The sequence below is a fragment of the Lissotriton helveticus genome, chromosome 8 (genome assembly GCF_964261635.1).
Source record: "Lissotriton helveticus chromosome 8, aLisHel1.1, whole genome shotgun sequence".
Classification (NCBI taxonomy): Eukaryota; Metazoa; Chordata; class Amphibia; order Caudata; family Salamandridae; genus Lissotriton; species Lissotriton helveticus.
In genome coordinates this window covers 315481342-315496726 of record NC_136069.1, presented here as the reverse complement: position 1 = coordinate 315496726, position 15385 = coordinate 315481342, and the positions used below count along the sequence as shown (strand labels likewise).

The following is a 15385-nucleotide window of genomic DNA, read 5'->3' as shown; positions in this document are numbered from 1 at the left end:
GGGATCTAGTCAGGGAAAAGATCGCGGTAAAGAAGGAATTTGGGCCTTCCTACAGAAAAGCAGTTCCTGTCTTGTCTGTCAACGGGACAAGATCAGTTGTACTACCGCCACTTGCTGGTAAAAAGGAGAACCGAGTTGTATCCATCGACCTGGTAAAACCACAACATGTGGCCGATAACAAACAGTAGGCCAAGTGGACTCCCAATAAGTAGCAGAACACCAAGGTTTGCTACCAGCACAGAGGTCCTAACAAAAAGGCTCATCACATTCGAAACGCCTAAAGAAGAACAAGAAGGACTATGCAACAATGCAATAGAACTCAGACCTCTTAAAACCCAAATAAAGACATTTAGCAGAGACACACCAATCTATACTGAAGTACCAAGTGAAAATGCAAAAAACAGAAATCCTGAACCAATTGGAACAATTGACAGAACTGCATCCGGTTACTTCATCAACTTCGATGATTCCTCTGACGGCTTCAGTGAATCAAAGACACAGCCATCATCAAAATCCTTTAAAGACAAAGCTAAGGAACTTTTGAAACATCTGAAAGAAACATATCTGGTTTCTCCATGGATTGAATTTTGGGTGGGTTTTGGTGCATTTATCCTCATACTTTGGCTCATCATGGTATTTACTTTGGGACGCTTCATTGAGGGAAAATATGCTAAAATGGACACAGCAAGTCAGAACATCAACTTGGTCCTCAAACCACACACATCTTCACACGTCGAGAAAAGAGAACTTTCTTCAGCCAACTTCACAGCCAATCCTATACCTGGTGGGGTAGCCTGGGACAACACTGACTATGAAATTTATGGTCCGGTCGAGATCCTGAAATATCCACACCAAATCAAGATCTCCTTGAGTGACTTTGCAAAACCAAACTCATTTGCTGATGATTGGGACTTCGAAAGTATTAACAACATGATGTCTGACTTAGTAATGTCTGCTAAATTTACAAAACATGATTATTTGCAAGGTTCTACAAATTATGACAGTATGTATTGCTATAACCACTATGGTAACCATTTTTTACATAAATCTGCACAACCTAGAAATGTTTTGAATTACAATCAATGGGAACATTGTGCTACACCTCCAAAAGGAAGCTCAAGAACCGTTTACGACAAATATTCATATTTTTCAGGTTTTAACATAAGTAATGCTGAAACATTTTATTTTAAATTGTCAAACAAGACAGGGATGAAAACCATGATAACCAACACAAAATTGATATATTCAGATTCATTCTTTGAAAAAATGAATACATTTGGATTTGATTATTGGGACAAAAATGTTGATTTGAAAAGTGTTTGGGGTACAAAAGAATGGCAAGTACAGGGTATAGAAGCTTTGTTTAGAGCCTGCATGATCCCAGAACAAATGATATTTTTAAATGACACTGTTCAACAAACCTCCTGTCTTGGCTTAGCCAAAATCAAAGATTTAAATAAACCGTCTATTCCAAAGCCAACAATGTTTAGCAATAGCTCTGATACAGATGAAGAGATAGACGTAAACCATATATTAAACCAAAACAGAACACATCCTGATTGGAAACAATGGTTGATCTGGCCCACAGATACAAATAACTGTCAAGATAGATTCCTGAATAAAACACAGGGTTTCAAAATGACCAGGCCAGACCCTAGATATCCCCAAAGACATCACCCAGGGATAATAACAACCTACAGTGTGGGCAAATTATGCCTTCAATGGCTACAAACTTCCACACTGCCTGAAATTAAGCAACACCTAACTTTACTTACTGATGGTGCTGACTTGCGTGATTTCATAATGGGACCACGCAAACAGCGTCAAAAGCGTTTCATAGCAGCCTCTGTATATGCAGCATACAATGAGGCCTGGAAGGTTACTCAAATTGAGACAGCAGAAAGAATACGGGAAATTGACCGTATTAATTTGGAAAAATCACTATCTGTAGTGGACAATGGGTTAATGAGTCTGTCCTCCAGAATTTTTTCATTGGACAGCATTGTGTCTTCAGCAATCGATATATTATCGCAAGACTTACTGTTATTACAACATGGTCAGTCACAATTGCGTTCCATTGTACAGCTTGGCTGGACGTTACAAAATCTGCGTTCAGGCTATGTGCCTTGGCGTTTAATCAACACAACGTCACTATTCCAAATCTTTAACCTTACTGATAGACAAATCGGTATGGCGCAAAAGGGTGCTGATTATACAATCTTGAGCATTGAAAAACTAGAAAGATTACCAATGACAATGTCAGAACGACCTGTCAGTGAATGGATAATCCACGGAATCATAAATATTCCAATCTCAACCTTCAGGTTTCAATACTGCCAAAAATATATACAGGCTGGCATGTACGAGAAATTGGGAAAGGGGTACCTTAAAACAACTTGGAACCTGCCCTATTCACATGCATGTGTCAGTAATAAAGGACAGAAAGTGTTTCTTAGTGGCAACAATTGTGCTATGTCACTAAGCGGCACGCTTCTGTGTAACTGTATTAGTTTGCACGGAGCCTGTGAAGGGAATTCATACAACCTTTCATGTCACCAGCAAGGCGCACCTGCAACTGAAATAGAACCATTCTTTCAAAGACTCTATAATGGGAGTTACATTCTTATTGTAGACCGCAGATGTTGTAGTCTTATGCCCGGGACTCCTTATCTAGTCACTACGACGGCGAAGGTCAAGTGCTGTGGACGTTCTTTATTCCCCAGCTCCTTTCCAGACAGGGAGGCAAGGGCATGGCCCAGTTTGAAAATTACTTCTATTCGAATAGATACTTTAAGCAGAATGAAAACAGTGCTTCTTCAGACGCCTACAAGGCTCACGTCATCAAAAGAAACGTATGATCTACAAGTCGCAAGGACGACTGCAGAGATACATACATTATTATCAACTAATTCCCCCGTACATTTCGCGGAAATCCTGAGCGAAATCTTAAATATTTCTGATACCAATGGGATCTCAGGGGTATTTAAGACAGTATTTTCGATGGCATTAACACCATTCAAAGCCATACTGGGTATTTTTCCAGATTTCGTCCATTCGATTTTTGGCGGACTTCCCCTGATCCTGGGACTAATTGCAGGAATCCTATTCTTAGTCCTTATTTTTCGTTAGGGCAACCCATGTCACAGATCAAACTCTCGCGACAATGGAAGATACGATCCTAGCCATTGGATACCGGGACCGGATATCAAAAATCCTGGGACTCTCCCGGCTTAGAGACCTAAACATGACTTGGTTTCTATCATTTCGACCAATGTGGCAAAGGTGTGTTTTACCTGTACTAAGGTGTCTGCTATGCGGAGAAGAATGCGTGTTAGACACCTGTCTGACGCTACAATCGGATGCGCCAGTGGATGCAGATACACTGTTGGTTCCTACCAAGGTTCACGCTTTGTGCTGCCCTCAAAGGCTGCCAATCCTGATGACGGCATTCCTGGAATCTTCACCACTGCGATTGAAGAGTAGTGAAGTTCAAGATGAAAGCAGCATCGAACAGGTACGACCTTCTGTCAGCAATGCGAATCAGAATGTCAATGCAGACAATCATGCGCACGAATGCATGGTTACCCCTATTTCCGACTTAGTGGAACTTTCCCATGAAGCTGTTGACAGTTTTTTCGAAAGCCTGAATGATATGATGTTCTCTCCAGAACAGAAATAGAGACTTTTGAGCAAGCTCGCACACGGCGTTCCCTGAATTCGGCCTTCAACTTTAAAAATAAAGTCACATGAACAATTCTTCCCACCAGTTCACGGACAACAATTTTTTAGCAGCCCCAAATTATTTTTCACAAATTTTTCGGGACACTTATCTTCTGCTTAAAGTAAGAAACTATTCCTAGAGAACTAAGATTTCTATTTTTAGATACTTTATAAAACTTTAGTTGCCCGCTGGGATGTTCACAAATATTTTATTATGTGATGAGATGGTCTCGAACTTCCTTTCTGTATAGCTATATTAAGAGCCATTTCATGTGTATTTTTCAAATACCAAATTAGCAATAATGCATACAAATGCGTGTTTACTTTTGCATTTAATTCATAGCTTAAGTGCATACAATATATATGACTGCAATTTTTCAGTATATTTGAAAATTTCAAAATGCATTTATGTATTTTGGGGTGGTAAGGTATACACTATACTCTATAGTATGTTGTACTATGTTATACTATGCATAGATTAGTAAATATGTCCATAGTTAGCGTGGAGTGGGTGTCATGTATTCCTATAGGTTCTGAATCGATCCCCCTATTCCTGACCCTATTCTGGTTAAACTAACTATCAAGTTAACTAACAGTCAGCCCATGAGGCAAGAACAGCCCCCATGATGCAGATACCGTTATCTGACGCAGTCACACTACGGCACAGGAACGTGTTATCTGATTAGGTCATAACGCTTGAGATCTAATTAGACAAGCGACATTCCTCCAGCCCCTGATAAGGCATACGACGTTCTCATAACAAATCAAACCAATGACAACCTGGAAAATCCGTGCGGCCATTGTTTTGATTTCACAGAGAACTTTAGTAAAGAATGTGCTAACGAGCAAGTCGTATGACATCTTTATTGACGTATCTATGTCCATCCTTACGTCAATCTCGGCACCTTTAAGGTATAAATATTGCCGATCTTGCCCTATGCAAACACACGCGTGGTGACAAGACGGAGCAGCCACACTTGCCGAAGCCGAGAGCAGAAGCAGACCCCGCTGGCAGCAGCCCCGCCCTCCTGACGCGCTGAGAGACGCGCTGCTATCTCAAGCCGAGAGACCCAGCACCGGCGTTTCTGGGCAGCCCTCGCAGGCAGCCTGGAATATCGAGAGCAGAGAAAGAGATACCATTCCTCATTCATCCTAACTTCCAGGTACAGAACTGAATAACCCCTCACAGAGAATTCTTTAGTTATTCACTTGGCAAAAACAAACTTAACTTAAACTGTAACTTTCTATTCCCGCCCACGTATTAGACTTAGGTCAGGTACACGGGGTAGGCGTATTTAGAAACACCAGTTGAGTACGTTTAGTCAAATGTATATGTGTATGTAAATATATTTTAATCATTTTAAACATCATATGGCTCAGAAACCATATCAATGTTTTTACAGTATTATTTTATACTATTGCTTTTAATGTATGCACTTTACTTAACTATAAGTATTGCAATAATATCGATCCATTTCTCATGTATGAGAAAAGAGACTGATCAATAAATAACACCTTTTTATTGAACACGCCCGTCTCTTCCTTTTCTCTACAATCTGATGAGACTAAGAATGCACGTACTGACTGAGTAAAATAATTGCCTTGTGCTCACACGACTCTCGAGATTGACTCTTGATTGGGGAGAGCAAAGTTGTCATGTTCTATGGTTGTCAGAAACTAAATCCCTTCTTGTCTAATCAGGGAAGTTAATTCCTCCTTGAACATTCGAGAAAGTTTCTAGCGAACTCTGAGCTACGCTGGCAAACCCAAAAATTAAGTCTAGTATCGACAGTAGTAGACCTAGTTAACGTCTGGTCTAGGCCTTTACTGCTGTAGGTATTATTCCAATGCGCAGAGCCAATTGGGAAAATAGGAGCTACACTACAGAGCAATGTGAGACCGGTCGTAAGGGCGCTGACTTGTTGCTCAATTGCCTTCCTGGATTCCCTGACTTCTTGTAGAATTAAGTCCAGTTTATTCATTGGGCCTTCCTCATTAGTAGGCGGCACGCAACTGAACGACAGCAAAGTAGTGGTGAGCTTCGGGTCCTCCGGGGTTTGGGCGGACTTTGAAGCAGCTTCCTCTAGGTTCTCTCTTTGGCGCCCCAGATCAACGGTTGACGAGGAATTTGATAAAACTATGGCTACATTGATTTTGGGTAGTAGGGTGTGAACGCTGTAGTCCGCTCAGTGAAAGATTATGGTCCGGAGCGTTGCGTATGTATGACTCTCGTCAGGGTAGTAGGGTCGCCACACCTCCACACAATGTTCCACTGCTTAGCCCCCTCCCGGCGTCATCTCAATGTGGGGACTTACTTCAGATTTCAAACACGCCTCTGTTGCTTTGTCGCTAGCCCAGGGCACCGCCGTATTATACACCAGGTCACTGGCCCGAGCGTCTACTTTCTGTGTCAACACCTCGAGGCGCCCATGCGCTGGTGGCAGTGCGTATTCTGCTTTGGTATACCAAATACAGGAGTTTGATTGCTCTTGGGAGAAGGGGTGGGAATGTTCTTCGCAGGCAACACCTTTATTGTCAGTGGCTGGGGTAGTACCTTACACCTGGGTATGGTGATCGCAAATTCCCAAGCCAATGCAAGGTAGCCGGGCGTCTGCCCATGTGTGTGTGGCGTCAGGTCTCACAGACTCTTCCTCGGTGTTGGTTTTCCCTGCATCAGCAATGCCAAGGCCACGTCTCCCGCAGCTCTGCTCCTGTCGGTTTATGCGGCGCCGGGATCAGCCCCGTCTGTGGGCACCACTGTGCGGACCCGGTGCAGCTATCGTTGGGTTCCGGATGGTGTGGGGAAAGGGCTATTTGAACACGACTATGCAGCCCGGACCCGGAGCTCTTCTAGAAGACGTCCTCCATGTTCGGCGGGTGGCCAAGCCCCCTAGTGTTAATGTTACAACAATTTGTTAAGCACACCTATACCCTGGGGTGTCTTGGTGCTGTCTACACCTGAGGAGGGAGCCTAATTATTAAAGAACCATGTGTTTAGTTCTTATTTAAGGAAGATGAATGATGTCTCTACATCGAACCATATCTTGACGTCAGAGTCCTCGAAGTTGTATGGTGTCTTGACATCAAAGTTCCTTTTGTTGTCAATGGTGCTCCCCTCCTCGATGTCTTAAGTGTTCTCAACATTGATCCAGCTCTTGATGGCAAGCAAGTAGGTGCAGTATCTCTTCACATCAGTGATACGTCTGAAGGGTGAGGAGACAATGTACCCTCTAACAGTGCCACAAAGTCACACTCTGAGGCCTCCTGCAGAGGGAGGGCCGAAAAGTGAAAATCTGGAGAAAGACATTGCGTCCATACGACCTAGGGGACCTCAATGATGTGAAGAGGTACCGCACCTACTTGCTTGCCATCAATTGCTGGGTCGATGTTCAGAATACTTAAGACATCGAGGAGGGGAGCACCATCGACGCCGAGAGCAACTTCGATGTCAAGACACCGTACAACGTTGAGGACTCCGACATAAAGACATGGTTCAACGTCGAGACGTCATTCATCTTACTTAAATAAGGTGGCAGTTTGGCTTTCCCGCATTAAAGCTTGCAGGCTTCTATTTGAGTCTGACTTGGCAACACCAGCGACTGAAATGGCTGCGCATCGCTGAAGCTCCGGTGGACCCAGCTCTACCAAGCTTAAGGATGGGCGATAAACGCCAACCGAAGTGCCTTCACCGTCACACACACAAACTCTAATCTACTGTGACCCGCCGGCTGAGGGGGGTCAGAATGATGTCTTTCTAGAGCCCATTGCGATGAGGCAACATTTTCTGCCACCACCCTCAGAGGCGACAGGGGTTGCGGGTGAGCCTGAGGCATGTGGCTGATGGGCCGCGCAGTATGTTCCAAGCGATGCAGATCACCACCTGACCACCCCTCTTGGCCTACACCAACCTTCGCGCAGAGCTGTCAGACAAGCGGGCGAGATCGCTGCATGTCACGCCGAGGACTCTGATCCGCCTGGACTGGATGTTGGAGGACTTCCGCTCAGGATCTTGATTGGGGTGGCAACCAGAGACTACAGCATGAAAGCAGCCATGAACTGGTAGGATGATGTGGTGTGGGAGATCCCTGCATGGGGAATATGAAAGTTGCTGATAGCATTCAGAAGGCCTCGCTAGCAGAACAAGCTATGCAGAACTGTTCCCTGATGGGCCTCTAGGCTACATTGAGGCCTCGGTCCTGGTACCTTGAGAATGCCACTTCAGTCCCTGCTTTGGATCTGCTGAACTGCACACTCACCTACTGGAGGGCTGACTGCAGGACACTTGCTCTCCCCCCACTGAGGCTTGGGGGTCCCTCCGCACTGACATGCAGCTTCCCCTTCAGTCCTTGTTCTGTTTACACTCCTTAGAACTTTGATGAATGCTGGTGCATCTCGCCCTCTGTACCCTTCTTTATACACACTCCTCAGCGCGGGCTCTGGCCTGCATATATTTGGGGTCATTTTCATAACAAGATGACATATATCCATCCTACTACTATATATGCATATACGACCTTGCCTTGGCCACTGCAACGGTTTGCGGTGACCCTAAGCAGCAAAAATTGAAATTTGAAAAGAATAAACATACTGACACCCCCGATATGCCACCGACTACGGAGGGCGTTGCAAAAGATGGACCTGCACCTGAACAGTTGGCACACGTGGATGCCGGTCTATAGCTAAGTGGAAGTGCAGGAATTACAAACAATATGTAAACCACTACAATTCTTTTGTAGTGATGACATCCAATACTATATAAACTCACCACCCATTGGGTTATTGATTTAGTTAGTTTATTATTGAAAAGGTTGATATAGTTATTTTATCTTTTTGTAACACTTTTTATCTTTTTTCATTTTTTGTATATACATTTCTAATGTGACTGATTTACAATTCATAGACATATAAATTTAAAAACACATTGACAGACAGACAATAAGCATTAGACATGACAGATGATGGAGGCAATGCGGCAGGGTAGTTCACAACGCGCGTTTCGGCCAAATGGCCTTCCTCAGGTGATCGTCTATTGCACTAAAATATTAAAAAACAGTATGGGTGAGAGCCAGAAAATTATATACACTAAATACAGACAAAGGATTTCATTATATACAGTGAACGAAAACAAAACACCATTTTATGTACACTATGTAGAGAGACCAATTAAAAAACGGTCAGCACATGCAATGCATTTGATTATGTACAATGAACATACACGAGACCGTGTCTTATGTACAGCATACAGAAGACACACTTCATCCAATATCATTATTATGGTTGTTTCAGCACATCGGCAACGCCTATGTCAATTGTCATTATCTTTGTTATTAGAAAGTGTGATAAGGAAAATCTCTGTCACATATTTTCTACAACGAAGTTGATAAACTTGAAGATAGTAGGCAACACACTAGAAATCTAAAACAATTTTTTCCCTTTTATAATTTTCAAATTACAAGTCATTGCAATTCACATTTCAATCTATTCCGTTTTATGGAGTACAAAAACAAGTGCCTACTAGAAAACAAAGGGAATAGTAATCAAATTTCACATTTCAATCTATTCAGTTCTAGCAAACACAGAATTTACTCAACCACTTTCATTCACAGTTTAACAGGCTAGGTCATCGTATTAAAGATTTTTGGACAGAACCTTAAATCATAAGCGGTGATTAAATATACTAAAATCCAAAAGGAAAACTAAATGTGATGGACAGACATGCATAGGTAATGTACATACTATAATTGATTTTATACTTACAAAGAACCAGGTATCCAAACCGTGTAGCGGCAGAGAAAGAGACAAAGAAAAAGAGAAGAAAAAAGGGTAAAACAGTAGAAGGGCTGCCCGATGTCAACCCAGTATTTTTCAGACGAAACTGATAAAAAAGAAGAAAAAATGAATGAATAGATCAATGAATATAATAAACACATAATATCATGCTTAGTGATAATGAAGAAAACACAATAACTAATGATGAAATACGTGCGATTATAGGCACATACATGCAGTACATAACTGGTAGTTTCTAGAAGAACCGAGTGATATACAGGATCTTAAAAATGTGTAAATGCGTTATGCCCACCTCTAACTATCTTTCAACTATAGGAGCGTGAAATCCCAAATGGATGCAGCAGTAGAGAGATTGATAGGGCCCTAATTTACCTTAAATCCGGGCTCAATAGGTATCCCGTGATGTTTAAACAGTTTCTTTATAAAAGAATCTTTCTACAAAAGCAAGCGATACAACTGCTGATATATAAAATATTCATGGAAGTCTTGAGATCTAGAACTAAAGAAAAAGAACAGACTATCAGCGATAGCATATATGATAATCCGGAATTGTAAAACACAGAAAAAAATGTACTACCTAAGCAGTATAGTTAACTGGAAACTGAGAGTCAGAGTTCAAGTGTTTCATAGTCGATATTCTGAAAAGACAAAAATTGATTAGTTGTATTTTATCACATGAAATGATATCAAGTGTAACCTATGCGACCTGATTTAGGGCAAGTTAATAGAATAATAGGAGAATTGGAGATAGTAGACCTACTACATAATCTGTGTGGTATATACTTTGCATAGCCTTCATATGGTCGTGTGAACAACTTTAAGACACAAGACCATTCCTAAGTGCAATCGCTTACCTTAAAGGTCGAAAAGAAGCTCGGGTATGGCTCTCGATATATGTGAAAATCCACATGGGCTTACAGGATGGTGGACGGCTGGATGCAAACGGTAGCACGTCGCCATCCGCCATCTTTATATAGGTGGATTTCGAAAAGAGAAGGTAGTAAAGATCAAGGAAGGACTGCGAGTAATGATACTCACAAGGACACGACCATAGAAACAGGACTGCGGATCTCAGAGATGGAGCACTATGTAAGCTCTAGGATAGTGACTACATATGGCAGATAAAAAATAGAGCCTAATAAGTAGATAGGACTAAGAAGTCAATAAGGCAGCACGTTGAACGCGTGATATAACGTATAGAATAGTGACCGATTTGGGAGGCCCATTTTCGGCTGTTTATCGTATAAGTAATATTTTTGCATTTCTTATTCGTTTATAGGCAGTAGTATTTTACTTATATACCTTACAGTGCTGTTTATGATTATTATTCTTTTCCACATCTAGGTATTATAATTATTACATCACAGCTTCGACCATCACGTTAAATCATAATACAGATTAGGTAAGTGGTCATCGCCGCACTACGTTTCTCAGTTGAAAGATAGTTAGAGGTGGGCATAACGCATTTACACATTTTTAAGATCCTGTATATCACTCGGTTCTTCTAGAAACTACTAGTTATGCACTGCATTTATGTGCCTATAATCGCACGTATTTCATCATTAGATATTGTGTTTTCTTCATTATCACTAAGCATGATATTATGTGTTTATTATATTCATTGATCTATTCATTCATTTTTTCTTCTTTTTTATCAGTTTCGTCTGAAAAATACTGGGTTGACATCGGGCAGCCCTTCCACTGTTTTACCCTTTTTTCTTCTCTTTTTCTTTGTCTCTTTCTCTGCCGCTACACGGTCTGGATACCTGGTTCTTTGTAAGTATAAAATCAATTATAGTATGTACATTACCTATGCATGTCTGTCCATCACATTTAGTTTTCCTTTTGGATTTTAGTATATTTAATCACCGCTTATGATTTAAGGTTCTGTGCAAAAATCTTTAATACGATGACCTAGCCTGTTAAACTGTGAATGAAAGTGGTTGAGTAAATTCTGTGTTTCATAGAACTGAATAGATTGAAATGTGAAATTTGATTACTATTCCCTTTGTTTTCTAGTAGGCACTTGTTTTTGTACTCCATAAAACGGAATAGATTGAAATGTGAATTGCAATGACTTGTAATTTTAAAATTATAAAAGGGAAAACATCGTTTTAGATTTCTAGTGTGTTGCCTACTACCTTCAAGTTTATCAACTTCGTTGTAGAAAATATGTGACAGAGATTTTCCTTATCACACTTTCTAATAACAAACATAATGACAATTGACATAGGCGTTGCCGATGTGCTGAAACAACCATAATAATGATATTGGATGAAGTGTGTCTTCTGTATGCTGTACATAATACACGATCTCGTGTATGTTCATTGTATATAATCAAATGCATTGCATGTGCTGACCGTTTTTTAATTGGTCTCTCTACATAGTGTACATAAAATGGTGTTTTGTTTTCGCTCACTGTATATAATGAAATCCTTTGTCTGTATTTAGTGTATTTAATTTTCTGGCTCTCACCCATACTGTTTTTTAATATTTTAGTGCAATAGACGTTCACCTGAGGAAGGTCATTTGGCCGAAACGCGCGTTGTGAACTACCCTGCCGCATTGCCTCCATCATCTGTCATGTCTAATGCTTATTGTCTGTCTGTCAATGTGTTTTTAAATTTATATGTCTATGAATTGTAAATCAGTCACATTAGAAATGTATATACAAAAAATTAAAAAAAGATAAAAAGTGTTACAAAAAGATAAAATAACTATATCAACCTTTTCAATAATAAACTAAATAAATCAATAATCCAATGGGTGGTGAGTTTATATAGTATTGGATGTCATGACTACAAAAGAATTGTAGTGGTTTACATATTGTTTGTAATCCCTGCACTTCCACTTGGCTATAGACCGTTCTCAAAATATCTAGTTTTCCCTTTGTATAGCAAGTGTACTGGTAATATATAGGGGTCCCCCCCTTTCTCAAACTGGCACACGTGGATGCCATCATGGTGGTGCTTTTGGCTGGCTTCCAGGCAATTGATGCATGATTTCACACCCCTCACAACCCGCCTGGACCGAATGGACGGAGCAGTTAGAGCGGCAGCATAAGCAACTGGAGGGGGCGGAAGAACGAATTTTTGGACTGGACAATGGGGTAGCTAGCACAGACAAACACTTAGAGAAATTGGAATCTAGACTTAAAACAATCACAACTAAAAATTAAGACCTGGAAGCTAGGGGAATATGCAATAACATACGTATCCTAGGTATTGCGGAAACCACGGATACTGGTCGCATGGACCTCTTTGTTGAACGCCTGCTCTCGAAGCTGTTGGGGTGTGAGAACTTCACAACCACCTTTGTGGTGGAGCATGCGCAGCACTCCCTGAGACCCCAACCCGTGCCAGGTGCCCTGGCTCGCCTGATCATCTCGCAGATCCTTAATTTTAGGGACGACGACTCGGCATTGATGCTGGTGCGAGGGTTGGGCCCAGTTCAATACCAGGGGCGGTGATCTCCCTCTTCCCAGACTTCACTATTTTGGTCCAGGATGCTAGACGCAAGCTCTCAGATGCAAAGGATGCACTCTCTGCAAAATGGGCCTCCACTACGGAATGCTCTATCCAGCCAGACTTCGAGAGGATGTAAATGGTAAGGCGCGCTTCTTTGACACTCCAGCGGACGGTTTGGCATTCTGTTAACAACACCACAAAGAAAATCCTTCCTCTCTGCGTAATACACAGGAGCACTTCCTGCCCGATTCCCAGGTTTCTGCCAGTATGGACTTGTTTCCACCGGATTGTGATGCCTCCTTGTTGAATGAACTCTACATACAGCATGTACCCTTCACCAAAGTCTACCTTCGTATCCTACTGCCTTTGATGGTCACAATGTCTGTGGCGCCTGCCTACGATCTGTTGCATGCACCCATTCCCATTTAGACCATTACTTACAACTCATGGACTGAGGACTAACTGCTGTGGTGTTGCCACACCCCGGACGTTGACATCACACTGATGTTCCTGGGCATTTTTGTAATTGTTTTATTGGTGCATATTGGATTTACCGGACTTGTTCTCGCCATCTGGGGGTGGGGGAGGGTATTAGTTGGATTGGTTACTTGTGGTTATTTACTTTTTTCATTGCAGTCAGATCACTTCATGCCTATTATCAATACTGATGACATATGTATAGATGATGCACATGCGCCACAATAGGAAGTGCATTGCTGATATAGTCTTTTTATCTTGGAACATCTGCGGTCTTAATAACCTCCGTAAGGGCAAACAAGTCCTGGAGTATTTGAACAGGCAATGAGCATAGTTTGCCTTTTACAAGAGATGCATATACCGTCAGGCTCGGCACACACATTTGCAGCCTTATGGGGACCACACAGAAATTTTTCGAACCACAGTACATATTCCAGAGGGGTCTGCACTTTGATTCATAAAAACCTCCCATTCCAATCCTACGATACCTATGCATATGAAGGGGGCACATCTGTCTTAGATGCGGGTACACTGGTAGAACCACAAACTCTGCCTGCCAATGTCTATGCAGCAAACCCAGATAACCCAGAATTTTCTAGTCCCTACAATCCCATATGAATCCTGTTGACACTGAAATTATCATATTGGGTGGCAATTTTAATCTTAGACTCCACGCTTGATACCACTGCTTCTGCTCTCACTGGCAAGCCCCAGTCTCTGCATGTGCTCCTGGATATTTGCGACAATTACATGCTAACTGACCCTTGGCACTTAAAACATGCGGGCACCCCAGGTACAAGTATCACTACGCACCTCACAACACGTGGACATCCATCAATTATTGGTTAATCTCTATCACTGCAGCTCCATGGCTTACTATCATCATGCACCTCCCACGTACCCTCTCGGATCACTCCTCGGTTCCGATGAAACTCCTCATCTCAGTTAGGGGAGGGCTTGAGCAACAATGGCGCACCCTGACTTTGGCACTGTATGATGAACTATTCGGTACTGAATTGCGCTCTGCGATCAAGGAATATTTCGAAATGAGCACAGATTCGGTTGCATCACAACCAAACTGATGGGAGTCCTTTAAGGAATACATCAGGGGCGTCTGCATAGCTAAACATTCTTGGGTATAGCAGGATTTACGCCGGAGTCTGGCCCGTGTTGAGACTCAACTTACAGACTTAGATAAAAAAGCTATGCAGCAAAACACTAGCTCTCAATTGCATGAATGTACAAGGGGAATGATCTGGGAAAATACGCACGGGTGCATCACGAGGGGGAAGTGAGAGGTCGGTCTGCACGCTGATTCGGTTATTGCATCCTTCGAGAACCACCTCATACATCTCGGAACTGAAATACGCGGATGGCACCAGTACTACTGACATGGTGGTCATACAGACTGAATTATTCAGCTACTACACCCACCTCTATTCCTCGTGCCATAATGGGGAATCCCCCCGCCCCCCCAAGTTGGTGCAATACCTCGCTGAAATTGCTATGGTATGGTTGACTATGGTCCACCAGCAATTCTTTAGTCAGCCTTTCACCGCTGAAGAAATAGTCCTTGCCATAGATGCCCTGGATGCTATACTGGGACCTTTTACAAGACCTATAAGCACATACTGGCATCTTATCTTCTTGTCACATACTTAGGGGCACTCGAGACAGGTACACTTCTAACCACATTATGAGAAGCAGTCATCACACTCCTACTTAAACCAGGAAGAACCCACATCTATATAGCTCATACAGACCCTTGTCCTTATTTAATATCAATAATACGATCCTAGCAAAATTACTGACTACATGCCTTTCTGTATTGATGGACCAAATCCTTTCCCCTGCCTAATCAGGATTTGTCCCACACTGCTGTATGTTCCTAAATCTTTGCACAGTTTTTTGCGGTACTCAATAAGGTATCT

General features: G+C 42.1%; 2 long non-coding RNA genes across 2 annotated transcripts in view; both read right to left on the bottom strand.

Moving 5' to 3' along the window:
- The window catches only part of LOC144772644 (uncharacterized), a 177977-nt gene that overhangs the window by 111986 nt on the left and 50606 nt on the right, over positions 1 to 15385 (bottom strand). The window lies entirely within an intron of this gene.
- Positions 8497 to 9597, bottom strand: LOC144771610 (uncharacterized). The gene is made up of 2 exons (XR_013599386.1): positions 9478 to 9597; positions 8497 to 8754 (listed from the first exon to the last, which is right to left on the bottom strand). It is a non-coding gene; the product is annotated as an uncharacterized LOC144771610 (long non-coding RNA).